At 37.3% G+C, this 12,368-nt stretch overlaps 1 protein-coding gene across 5 annotated transcripts in view; it reads right to left on the bottom strand.

Annotated features, from left to right (window-relative positions):
- Positions 1–12,368, bottom strand: part of Tpst (tyrosylprotein sulfotransferase) — a 1,264,187-nt gene that overhangs the window by 433,654 nt on the left and 818,165 nt on the right. For all 5 annotated transcript variants that reach the window (XM_069813113.1, XM_069813114.1, XM_069813112.1 and 2 more), the window contains one exon: positions 11,284–11,357. The gene's annotated coding sequence lies outside the window, so the exon portion shown is untranslated. The remainder of the gene's footprint in view (positions 1–11,283; positions 11,358–12,368) is intronic.

The raw sequence follows: 12,368 nt of genomic DNA, 5'->3' as shown, positions 1-12,368 counted from the left end.
CAAAATCCTTTTTAAAAAGATGAAACTCCTTGACTCTAGGCTCAAATGATATTCCAAGATCTTTCAAAATTTCACTGTATCTAAGATGTTGCTGTTCTGTTAAACCAGATAACCCTTTAACGTTCCCGAGTTTCAACTGGGCTTCCCATAATGTGAGCCTCATAATAAACGCTTTGATTTTATCATACATGTCAGTTATTAAGCTATCTTTTCCTTGTAGGCTTTTGACTAAGACAATTCAGATGCGCAGTGATATCACTAAGAGAGACTAAATCTTGTATGCATTCCTCATTAATAAGCTCTGGTACTAGGTGCTTAAAGACTGTCTAAAATTCCTTTATTTCAACCTTATTAATTCTACTCTCTGTAAACAAATACTATTTTTCCAAACTTTCTCGTAATGCATAGTTTTCAGATTTCCTAGCCAGTTTAGACAGAGCCATTCCTCTACGGACGCTAACGGAAAGCAATGTGGTGAACGAGTCGATCTGTTCATATTACGCGGTGTTTAACGTCACTGGCACTAACATACCCGAACGCTTATCTAGTTGCCCTCGTGAGGGCAGTGTTATTCCGGAAGGAGCAAGGTCTGCCCGATCAGCTCATGTTTGAGACCGCTGATCTAATGTCAGAGGCACTGAGGCGGCAATCACCCACCCTACAGTCCAGGCTTCCTACCATCTTTCACCTCTTCGGACCAATGAAGAGATTCCTAGGAGGCCAACGCTTGGTTTGGATGAAGAAGTGAAGTCAATCTTGTGCAGGTGGCTATACGCCCACAAAACGGAGGTTTATTAACGAGATGTACTGAATCTGGTGTCACGATGGGAGTAATGTTTCGAGACTTGGTTCTTATGTCGAAAAATGAGTAAAATCTGTAGCTTTCTTGTGCATTATTTCGTTTTGCTTACCTATTAAATATGTTGCCAAAAAAGTTGTACATTACTTTTCGATCCTTCCTTGTAATTAATTTATCGGAATATATATATATATATATATATATATATATATATATATATATATATATATATATATATTGTGACAGCCGCGTGAGATTCGATCTCACGACCAGCAGAAGGAAGTGCAAGGTCGGCCGTGACGGGCAGGTTGCGCGCGCGTCTGCTTCCTGGGGCATGGGCTGTGGGGAGAAAGGGGAAAGAGCGACCGCGGCAGAGAGGAGAGGGGTCCGGATTGTTCGAGGGACGCTTGGAAATATCCAGAACTCGAACTTTCTCGTCTACGTCGCTGTGGGTATAAATAACGCACGCGAGTGAACTTGAGTCAGTCAGTCAGTGTTGTTACAGTCAGTGGACAGCAGCCAGTCTTGTGTAGCAGTGAAGCCAGCTTCGAGACCGAAGTTCGACTTGAGTTGTGTCCGTAACTGTGGAGCCGGTAGTCCTGAGTTCGAGTGCAGTGGACCGCAGTTGTAGTGATGGTCGAAGTTGTTCTTTTCCCGGAACAGTTCCGACGGTTCCGGTTCCGAAAAAATACTATGTTCCAAATAACAGTTCCGAAATAACAGTCACCAGTGGTGATGAGTCGGAGTCGTTGAGTCGTTCAAACGAACGGTACAGTACCCTCCCTCTTCACCATGCAGCTCACACTGGAGCACTCATAGGCATGACATAGTACACATTCTTAACTATAGATGGCACTGCAATGCACATTCGAATCGATTTTGGAAAATTGGTGTGCATGCGGACAGAACTCAAAAGCTTAATGTTAGTAATTAAACAGCTGTTGACTACAAGGACAGAATACAACACTTTTTCGTAGATAAAGTTATAAAGACATGGTAGCCAACTAAAAAAAAATAACATAACATTTAAAACATATGGTATGTAATTTCTGTTCTCTCTATTACATAATAAAAAAAAACAAATCATTAATTTTTATTTTTACTTTTCTTAATGCATAGTTATAATAATAATAATAATAATAATAATAATAAATATTACAATTTCATAAATACTAAAAAAGATATATATATGTATATATATGTATATATATATATATATATATATATATTGGCAGTACTGAAACCTGGAAACCCCGCAGTGGGTTAGTAAAATGTTGGAATCGCATCTTTACCAAAGTGTAATTTAAACTTCGCATTAAACCTCGTTCTCCAAATCAGTACTTATATGGGTAGTTTCCAACAAATAATGCTACAACATTTTTGTCGTTCTTTGATAACAGAGAATATATCACAAAAACCTGTGCTTGTCAGACTTAACCTCAATAAACGACATACAGACATTTTAACTAAACCACTCATTACCATTTACGACTTTAACCTTTGTATAGAATCAGCTGATCAATGAATTAATAATAGTATGCGTACTTTATGACTTTGTAGAATGATTATAAAACAGAATTAGTTAACTAATGGTGAAATAAACTATAAAGCGGGAATGAATATTACAGATTATTAAATACTTACTATAACATTACAGATGATTGGCCAGTCTCACAAACGTTGATATTAAAGTTCGCGCCACCGCAAGGATTTCAATTTCATGCGCCCCCTCGAACCGCGTGAGAGTTTCAAGTACCAACTTCATCCAACGAAGTTCCAAGTACAACATAAAGAACAACGAGAACAGTGTAACCGCAGCTGTCATTGGTTCATCGGAACGAGCTCCGACGTTCCGACTGTTATCTCGGAGTCGGAACATACCTTGTGCAACGCGGTACTGCGAGCCCGCAACAGCTGGGCAAGTGAGCAGCTCGGAGTCGGAACACTGTCATTTCGGAACAGGAGGTTCCGACCTACTGTTCATTTTTGCAACAGTTCCGAGACCGGAACAGTTCCAAAATAACTGTTGTGTTATTTTTTACCCACCTCTACGCAGTTGAAGGGACCTGAGTTCGAGTACAGTGGACTGTCTCTGAAGGTCTGTAGTTCGAGATACTGTGAACTTGAGTGACTGAGCTAGAAGAACTGTGAACTGAGAAATGACAGTTCTGATTTGTAAATAGTGCTTTGTGAACATTAGGAAAAATTGACAATCCATTGTTGTTCTCAATAATCCAAGTAAATTGTCATTGTCGTGTGTGGAGTGTAATAACGAATACTGTGTTACTGTGTGGAGAGCAAATCCCATTGTTGAAGGGAGCAAAATTAAATAGTACAGGGACATCACTTTATTTTTACCAACATTGTTAACATTAACCTGGCTATACTCGGAAACACTGTTGCCCCCTTCCATTACAGGAGTTTGATGTTACTAGTGCAATATGTAAACAAATCATTTTACTAGGTATAGGAGGAGAGAAAAGTAGTGTATCCATTTATGTTGTAGGGAAATACGTTATTACGATTTTCAGTTTGACCATCACTTTTATGGAATTTATCAAAATACAGTAGAGTAGTAACATTTTTCTTTTCAAAAACTCAACTTTTCAAGCGGCTATGTTCATTTTGTAATGTCTACTTTATTTAGCATAGTAATTATTGATGTTAACATACAATATAGAGAGTGCATTTAAATTGAGGGGGTCATAAGTAAAGGGTTGTAAGTGCACTTAAGTTACTTTTGAGAAAATGGGGTTTAAATATTTAAGCTTTCGTAAAATCGGTGAAATTTTTATTTAAATTTTAATGTGTGATGAGATTAAAATATCGCTTTGCCACTAAAATTTTAGATACTTTAGCTTACACTGGATGCACTTAACTCATGTTATTACAAATGTCACTAGCATTCATTTGCTTCTAGTCACCTCAATTCAAAAAAAGCTAATCTGAATTTTTAAACAAGTTGCTGAAAATGGTTGCCGTTCATTACAATGCAGGCTTCAATTCTTTACGCATATTATTAAAATCATTTTGAAGCATATTCTCTGAAATTGAATTTATCGTTTCTTGAATATAATTTTTAGTACGATATTATTAATATAGGTTCTTTCTTCTATAGAAAACGCAACCATATTTCTGAAGCATACTATACACTGCAGTGTTTACTTCACTGCTTGAAGACTTTGAATGCAACAGCGGCCGTAAGTTTGTGTGTCTGACGGGAGCAAGGACATTAGTGAAGGGGTGGGAGTGAAGTACATTCAGAAATGCAGGTACAATAAAAATGCAAGTAAAAATAAAATGATGTCCCTGTAGAAGGTGAAGAGTTATTGTTGGAAGAATAAACTACATTGTTGTTCAGTATAAAATTTACAATATATATATATATATATATATATATATATATATATATATATGTGTGTGTGTGTGTGTGTGAAATATATAAACTTTCCTTAAATAATAAAAAGGAAAGCAACGCTTGCACCACATCCGTGAACTCAAAACTCCTGATCGCCAGACAATTCTAGATTATCAGCAGTAACATATCAATGGGCACTTTCTAACGCGTAATGAAAAAAAAAAGTGCTAATCGATACATTAAATCGAGAGCCAGACGAGAGCATTCTTCTCACTCCCGACCGCGTGCTGCACAGCTTAACCGCGACGACTTCGCAGCCTGCGGGAGCGGAGTGGGGCCTCTTCCCTTAATTGAATCTGCAGATGTCGTACTGATAGGCAGGAGGAAATTAACGCCTATAACCTCTACCGCTACGAGGGAGGAAGTAAATCTAGACTCGCGTAGCAATCTGTCATCAATTTACTCTGCATAGCTGCAAGAGACAAGCAAGAGGTAAATAAAGGCTGTACCATCATCGAACCCTTTATTTTCCTTATACACAATACAGAGAGAGTGTCTTAATGATGAAATAAATCAATTTCAATAACGGAACGAAAATATAGCTCGTAGTGTCTTTGTATACAAACAAGGAATATATACCACATATTACATTTTGACTGATTTATCTGCATAGAGATAGAACAGTATAAATTTCGTCTATGGTATAAGTGGGGGTTTGTAGATAAATCAGAAGACAGTTCAGAATTACGATTACAACATGTTAAATGCTAAATTGTTTACCGTTAACATCCCAACATGTTCATTGAACATGTTAATGCTAATTTCATTTAACAGTTTGTCCACACTGTTAAACATGTTAAACTTTACTTTTTTTGCGTAGTCCACCATAAACAGTCTATGAGATTTTAATGTAGGTAATGTGAATATGTTAGAAGAAAATCCACAAACGATTAGGGAAAACGCGAAAATTCTTCTTGAAGCAAGTAAAGCGATAGGGTTAGAAGTAAATCCCGAAAACACTAAGTATATGATTATGTCTCGTGGCCAGAATATTGTACGAAATGGAACTATAAAAATTGGAGATTCATCCTTCGAAGAGTTGGAAAAATTCAAATATCTTGGAGTAACAGTAACAAATATAAATGACACTCGGGAGGAAATTAAACGCAGAATAAATATTGGAAATGCCTGTTATTACTCGGTTGAGAAGTTTTGTCATCTAGTCTGCTGTCAAAAAATCTGAAAGTTAGAATTTATAAATCAGTTATATTACTGGTTATTCTGTATGGCTCTGAAACTTGGACTCTCACTTTGAGAGAGGAAAAGAGATTAAGGGTATTTGAGAATAAGGTTCTTAGGAAAATATATGGGGCTAAGAGGGATGAAGTTACAGGAAAATGGAGAAAGTTACACAACGCAGAGCTGCACGCATTCTATTCTTCACCTGACATAATTAGGAACATTAAATCCAGACGTTTGAGGTGGGCAGGACATGTAGCACGTATGGGCGAATCCAGAAATGCATATAGAGTGTTAGTTGGGACGCCGCGCCGGAGGGAAATAGACCTTTGGGGAGGCCGAGACGTAGATGGGAAGATAATATTAAAACGGATTTGAGGAAGGTGGGATATGATGGTAGAGACTGGATTATTCTTGCTCACGATAGGGACCAATGGTGGGCTTATGTGAGGGAGACAATGAACCTCCGGGTTCCTTAAAAGCCAGTAAGTAAGTAAGTAAGTGTGTTATTTTCAAACCTTGGACAATGGACTCAGATGATTATCTGAATTTTGTAATTGCCTCTATTGCTTGTCACAAGGCCTTGAAAAGGAAGGAAATGAGAATGTGGGTGTGGCAATATCTTAGTAAAAGACACTATGCAGAAGACACTCTAAACGAGCTTAAAGATGAAGATCGATTTGGATTCAAAAACTTGCTGAGAATGTCAGAACACGATTTTCATATAGTGCTGCAAAAATACTTCTTGTTACATCAAAGAAAGACACAATTTAAGAGGAGCCATTTCATTTCAATTAAACCAATTACAGCGTGATTGATTGACTATCATAGGACCTACCACATGATAGATGTTAAAGTAGCGGGTAATATCTTAGGCCTATAATAATTGTTCTTTCCGAAGTTTTACGAACGTTAACTTATATCACCAAATACGACTATTACTGACGTCAACATAGCATTAACGTTTAGCGTACGACGAGAGAACAATTAAATTATAATAATTCCAGTTCTCTAAAACAGTCGGCCTTCTTTGTTTTGTCTCTGTACTCTTTTGGAGACACATCGCACAAACAATGCCTTTCCATCAGTGCATTAATTTTATTCTAATGTATTTTCTTTCGGCCACTCCATTACTTCGAACAACTTACAACCAATACCAAGGACCAATGATAGTATAATAATGATCAATATAAGCGCCACAAAATCGGAAGTTAGTTGTAGCTATGGAAACTGTACGAACTTTGCCGAACTGTACCCACGTTGCACGGGCAAATGAATTGACTTGATATGTTTTCCATTGCTGCTGGAAAACACGCCAACATGTTAAAAGTGTTAACTTCAACATACTCAGTCAACATGTTAAGTAAATTGAGACTTGAAATGTAAAGTGGGGCGAATCCGATCAAAATTTGCAGTTTTTTGTAGATATTAACAATATAGATTTGTTACAACATAATGCAAATTTAAATTTAATTTCATTGAATCTTGAGGGTGATATGTCCATGATTTAATTTTGTTCATAATTATTATTTATTTTATTTTTAATTTATTTTTAAACATTTAATTGTTGATCGGTTTCACCTCTCATGCTGGGGTGAATCCGATCACATATTTATTTTCTTTATTCTATCGGATTCAGACTGTCAATGGGTGAAACCAACCACTGTTTTGAGTTTTAAAAAAACCTGTCCATAAAATAAATCAAATTTTATTACAGTTTCTGTTTTAACAAACGTATTATAAGATGTGTACAGTGTCCTACAAATTCTCTCAAATAAACAACTGGCATTACAAAAACAATTTCTATCTTAAGCTAGCTGCATTGATACACATTTTCAAACAATGTGACTTACTATTCAATGTCATAATCATCAATTTTATTGAAAATATATGTACCACGCCTTCCATGCTCTGGCACAACCTTCCGTACAATTTGTTTTTTTTTTCTACTTCAATAGCATCCTCAATTTCTGGAAAGACAAAATACACACTGCTTTTAGCAACTTTCTTTCTTAAAAAAGTCATATTATATGTGTCATCATCATCATCTACACTGTCAATTCTACCAATAAAAAATCGAATCCGCTTTTTTGTTGGGATTTTAACAATGGCAAAATCATTTTTATTTAGTTCTTCATTCCTTTTTCCATTTTCTATGCCACTTCCATTATGTTCACGTCCATTTTGTTTCTTTTTTCCTTTAACTTTTTCTTCGCCGTCATTTTCATCATCTTCGTCTTCTTCTTCTTCTTCTTCATTGTCAGATAACGTGGAAATAGAAACTAAATCCTGAGAGACTCCAGATTTCCCGTCCTCATCACTGTCATCACTTCCAACAATGTCTCTTGCCACAATTCCTTTGCCCGGAGTTAGGGGCAAGCATTTTGCTCGACGAGGTGTTATATTTGATGATTCACCAAAACGAGCCTTTTTCATTTGCAAGATCCTTCGGAATTATTGTCACCTGTGTCTTCTTCAGGAATCTGCGAAATGACTTTATTCGGACATAGTGGAACTATTCCTGCCTTCCTGAATCCAGACACGACATTGGCTTGAATATTCATGCCTATTTTTTTCAAAGGCACCCTTCAGTAACCTTGGAAATTTAGATTTCGGTACCACGCCCCTGTTTTTTGATTTCCAGTCATCTAAAACACTTCTCCACGAACTTTTTAGGGGTCGAAAAAATGCCACATCAAGTGGCTGGCACAAATGGGTAGAGTTAGCTGGTAACAATACAAAACGGATGTCATGTTCCTTGCACAGTTTAATTACATTTAGTGATAGATGGCTAGACAGATTGTCGCCTATTAACACTTTTGGTCCCTCCAAATTTTTTTATGTAAGGTAACAAGATTTGGTTAAACCATGCTTCAAACAGTGCAAGGTCAAACCAACCACTTTGGTTTCTGTTATAGCCCGCACCATTTGTACCTCCTTCCGTCCAAGTGTCGTAGAGATGTTTTGCTTTGTAAACAGTGTAGGGTGGAAGCACTGTGCTATCTGCCGCAGCAGCTACCATCACACTTATGCTGGTTTTTGAATAATCTACTATCCTCTCCGGATGTCGAGTGCCTCGCTTCACTATCACTTTTTCTTGACCAGGATCATCACAAAAATTCGTCTCGTCATAGTTTATAATGTTGGTGTGAGGAACACCATTCAAGGACACTTCAAGGTTATTAAAATAATCAGTCACTGTTGATCGAGAAACTGCTGCCCTCGCCCTCTTTACATTTTCTCCCATTCTGACAGCGAGTTCTTTATTTCTATTAAGAAAACTTCTTACCCATTCAAGACCAGGTTGGCTGTCTTGAAATCTTTTCTCTACCCTCCCTTTTCTATTTAGGTATGTCTGTACAATATTTCTAACATCTTTGTTCCTCAAAGGGAATCCTCACTTTGCACAACACAATACACCTTCTACAAGTTGTTTCTTCTCATTACTGCTAAGTGCTGTCTGACCACCAATTTTGTTTTTGTACTTATTTTTATGTTTGTCGTTTAACGTGGTGTAAGGTACGCCATATTGTTCAGATGCTTTTCGCATACTGCCTGACTGTACAGCTCTTACAGCATTGAGGAGAAATTCTGGTTTATAGTTGGATTTTCTTGTCGGCCCAATAACTTTCTCGTACACCCGCATGATCGGATTCATGCTACAAAATTGTAATATTGTGATTATTAATATGTAGCATCAAAATGACATTAGCTATGCGCATGCAAATTAATACTAGTACTAAAGAACCTTGTTAGAAAGTAAAAATATCATGACTTACCAATTTAACAACAGTGGTAAATTACAACAGGAGAAGTTATATTAAACACCACCTTCTTCTACGAACGCCACAAATATTATAAACGTCTGTTGAGAATAAAATCTGTTGACATCGCGCGCTATAACTGGCCATTGTTGTAACTCAATTACACAAGAACAAGAAACATGAGTCGGCCTGGTGATTATTGTTATAGTGAAACGCGCACACTCCCCATTGTTGAAACACGTGCATATGATCGGTTTCAAACCATATGGTCGGAATCACCCCATTTTATGGTACATTTTAAATTCAATATAACATGTTGTTGTTAAATGTTTAATAGTGGAGACGAGTCTTTAGATGTCATAAAGGGGCATGGGTTCATGGAGGTACAGCTTCGTGCATTCAAGATTTCGGCATTAGAATGAGGTGATTTTGTTAGCACCACGTTTCGACCGCCTTTTGACACCAGGAAAGACCTGGTACTTAATTTGATGGGAGGATGAGTCAACCTCGGGGGAGTTCTGGAAGTTTGGCAACGAGAGAAATTCGCGATTGAACCAGCACCCTTCCAGATGAGATACTTGGGCCAAAGGACCAACTTACAACTGTCAGAAGATATTTTGCGGCGGGAATGAGAGTGAAGGAAATTGTTGACTACAATCGAACAAAGAAAAAAAATATAAATCAGAGTATATTTCTACTTTAAAAAATATACGTGCATATACTGTCCGTCCGAGTGGTTATGTCACAGGGCCATCGTAACAGGGCAAATCACGTACGATTATTTAGTCTTGACAGTCGCCGGTAATGTGCGAGACCATTAAGTTACGCCAAGGGATGTTCAGGTTAGTCTGTTGCCTGCAGTCAGAGCGATCGGATGTCACGCATGCGGTATAGCGTTGTGTTTCCAGTACAGTTAAGCTGTACTGCATTCCTTTACCGACCGCTCGCCCTTATCTCTACTCCAGAACTCTCCCCACTTCTCCTATTACTTCGCCTCTTTCGCATCGCTGAGTTGTCAGGAATAAATAACGGAGCCCTTTTCTTCAATTTTTAAAGCAGTTGTATAATATTACGTAAAAGTTTACTTTCAAACAGTAAATGTTATCACGAAATAGTTAAGGCAGTTCAGCCACAAACCTTTACAGATGGCAGGAGAAACGGCTGGGGGAATCCGAGGTGCGACATAACCACTCGGACGGACAGTAGAGTGTACTTAAAAATACCCTACTTTTATTTCCACAGCCGTTCTATAACTCATTATAAAACAACAAATACAGTAAACTTTTACGTGTACAGATAATCTACTAAGTTGGGCAACACGCGAGATATCCAATCTGTATGTGATTTCAACCCAGTTTCCCTTTAAATTCGCCGGAGTGATCGCAACGAAAGCCTACACCAGGGATGCAGAACTGGCGAGAGAGAGGTGGAAAGCATCGGGAAAGCGTTGGTTTCCCGTCCACAGTCCACCGGCGTTGAAAGAAGTATCTCTGGCCTGTACGGAATCACATAAGATAGATACTGAATACAAAGCCCCTCCCCTACAAAGTCAATGACGCGGCGATGGAAGGAAGGGGTGAGCCACGTATGCGATGAGTGACGCAACGCCACAATTGTCGCCCAGTTCTCCAAGCCCGGCCTACACAGTCCAAGATAAGCACTCTTGTAAGTTCAGTGCTTAAGAGACAAAGTCGGTTCGTCACAAAAAATAAACAAGACGGATTGACAACAGAACTTCGAGGCGAATCCAACAATCCTGGTCCATCTCATAGTGGTAGTGGTAATTGTGAAACATGTTACTGACATGAAACAAAGACACGTAAAAGTCAGTTGAATTTTATTTAATTTAACTAGATATGTTGTGTCAACGTTTTCATGTTTGTGTAGCTTACTTCCTGAGGCCATGATAATATTCAGACATGTGTGTGTTCTTTAAGAGCCATTTTCAATAGGTGCAACACTGTTCAACAAACAGTAAGATTCGTATATTTTAGTCACTCTTTCAGTACATCCCATGGTTATGTATTAATATTACTTAATATTAAAACTATTTCTTCAGTGATCCGAAAGAAAAATATACCGCCACTGCGCCCTACATATTTAGGATGTTATTTTGTACTTACTCATACATAGTCATGGAGCCTTTTCTCTGCTAGCAGACGATATGAATCCAATCAGCTATTTTGAGAGATGGAACCTAAAAAAAAATAGATACCGATACAGTATGTTAAATGAAAACTCTTAAGACAGATACAAGTAGCATATGAAGAGTCCACTGCAAGAATGATGGATGTCACTTTCTTGTCGAAAATGAACCATGACTGTCAATGCATAGCTTAAGACATATAGAATGTACATAGAGAGTTATATGGCATTAACACTGATAGTCATTGTCCAGTAATGATCGGAAAATCACAGTTAAGCTTTGAGCGCTAAGCATTTCAAACTTTCAATCGCTTCTCCTGCAAAATCTATTCCAAATGACATCCATCATTCTTGCAATGGACTCTTCATATGTGAGCTTTTGAACTTTTAACCTAACTGATGTGCATGATTTACTTTATTTTATTTAACTACCTAGCTAGCGAGTACAAATTAAAATTATAAAACAAAAATGTTTCTAGCCACTACCGTAAGAGCCAGGCTTGCGTACGGTGTGGTCTTAGCAAATAATATAACAAAATTTACAAGGACAGCGTACTAAATACAGTAATTCAAACCAATAAATAACGCAGAAGAACAAAAAGAAGAAAGAGAAAAAGAGACAAAAACCACATTTAATATAAACTGACAATCAGACAGAAGCCAGTGATATTCAATAAAAACATGAATATAGTCGACAGAAATAAAGGGTAAAAAAATACATACATTTGTTAATATTATATATCATGAATAATTTTATAAATTTCTTTTTTAAAAACTTCATTTTAAAATATTTCAAATTTGGAAAATGGTTTGTAGTTTTATTATAAAGTCTTGGGCCGAAACTAGCACCATGTTTAAGAGCTGCACTTGTATGACAATTAGGCTCAATTAATGGGAATGTAGACTTTTGTCTTCGAGTACGATATTTATGTCGATTAGATTTATGTTTTATTTGATTTCTGTGGTAGTAAGTTAGTAATAGTACATTATGCAACGAGCCTATAATGATAGTAATTAAGAAAGCGAGTATGGATGTTTATGAAACGAGCGCAAGCGAGTTTCA

This window comes from Periplaneta americana, chromosome 16 (assembly GCF_040183065.1).
Source record: "Periplaneta americana isolate PAMFEO1 chromosome 16, P.americana_PAMFEO1_priV1, whole genome shotgun sequence".
NCBI lineage: Eukaryota > Metazoa > Arthropoda > Insecta > Blattodea > Blattidae > Periplaneta > Periplaneta americana.
The sequence above is the reverse complement of the archived record's forward strand: the minus strand, read 5'-3'. Positions and strand labels throughout refer to the sequence as shown.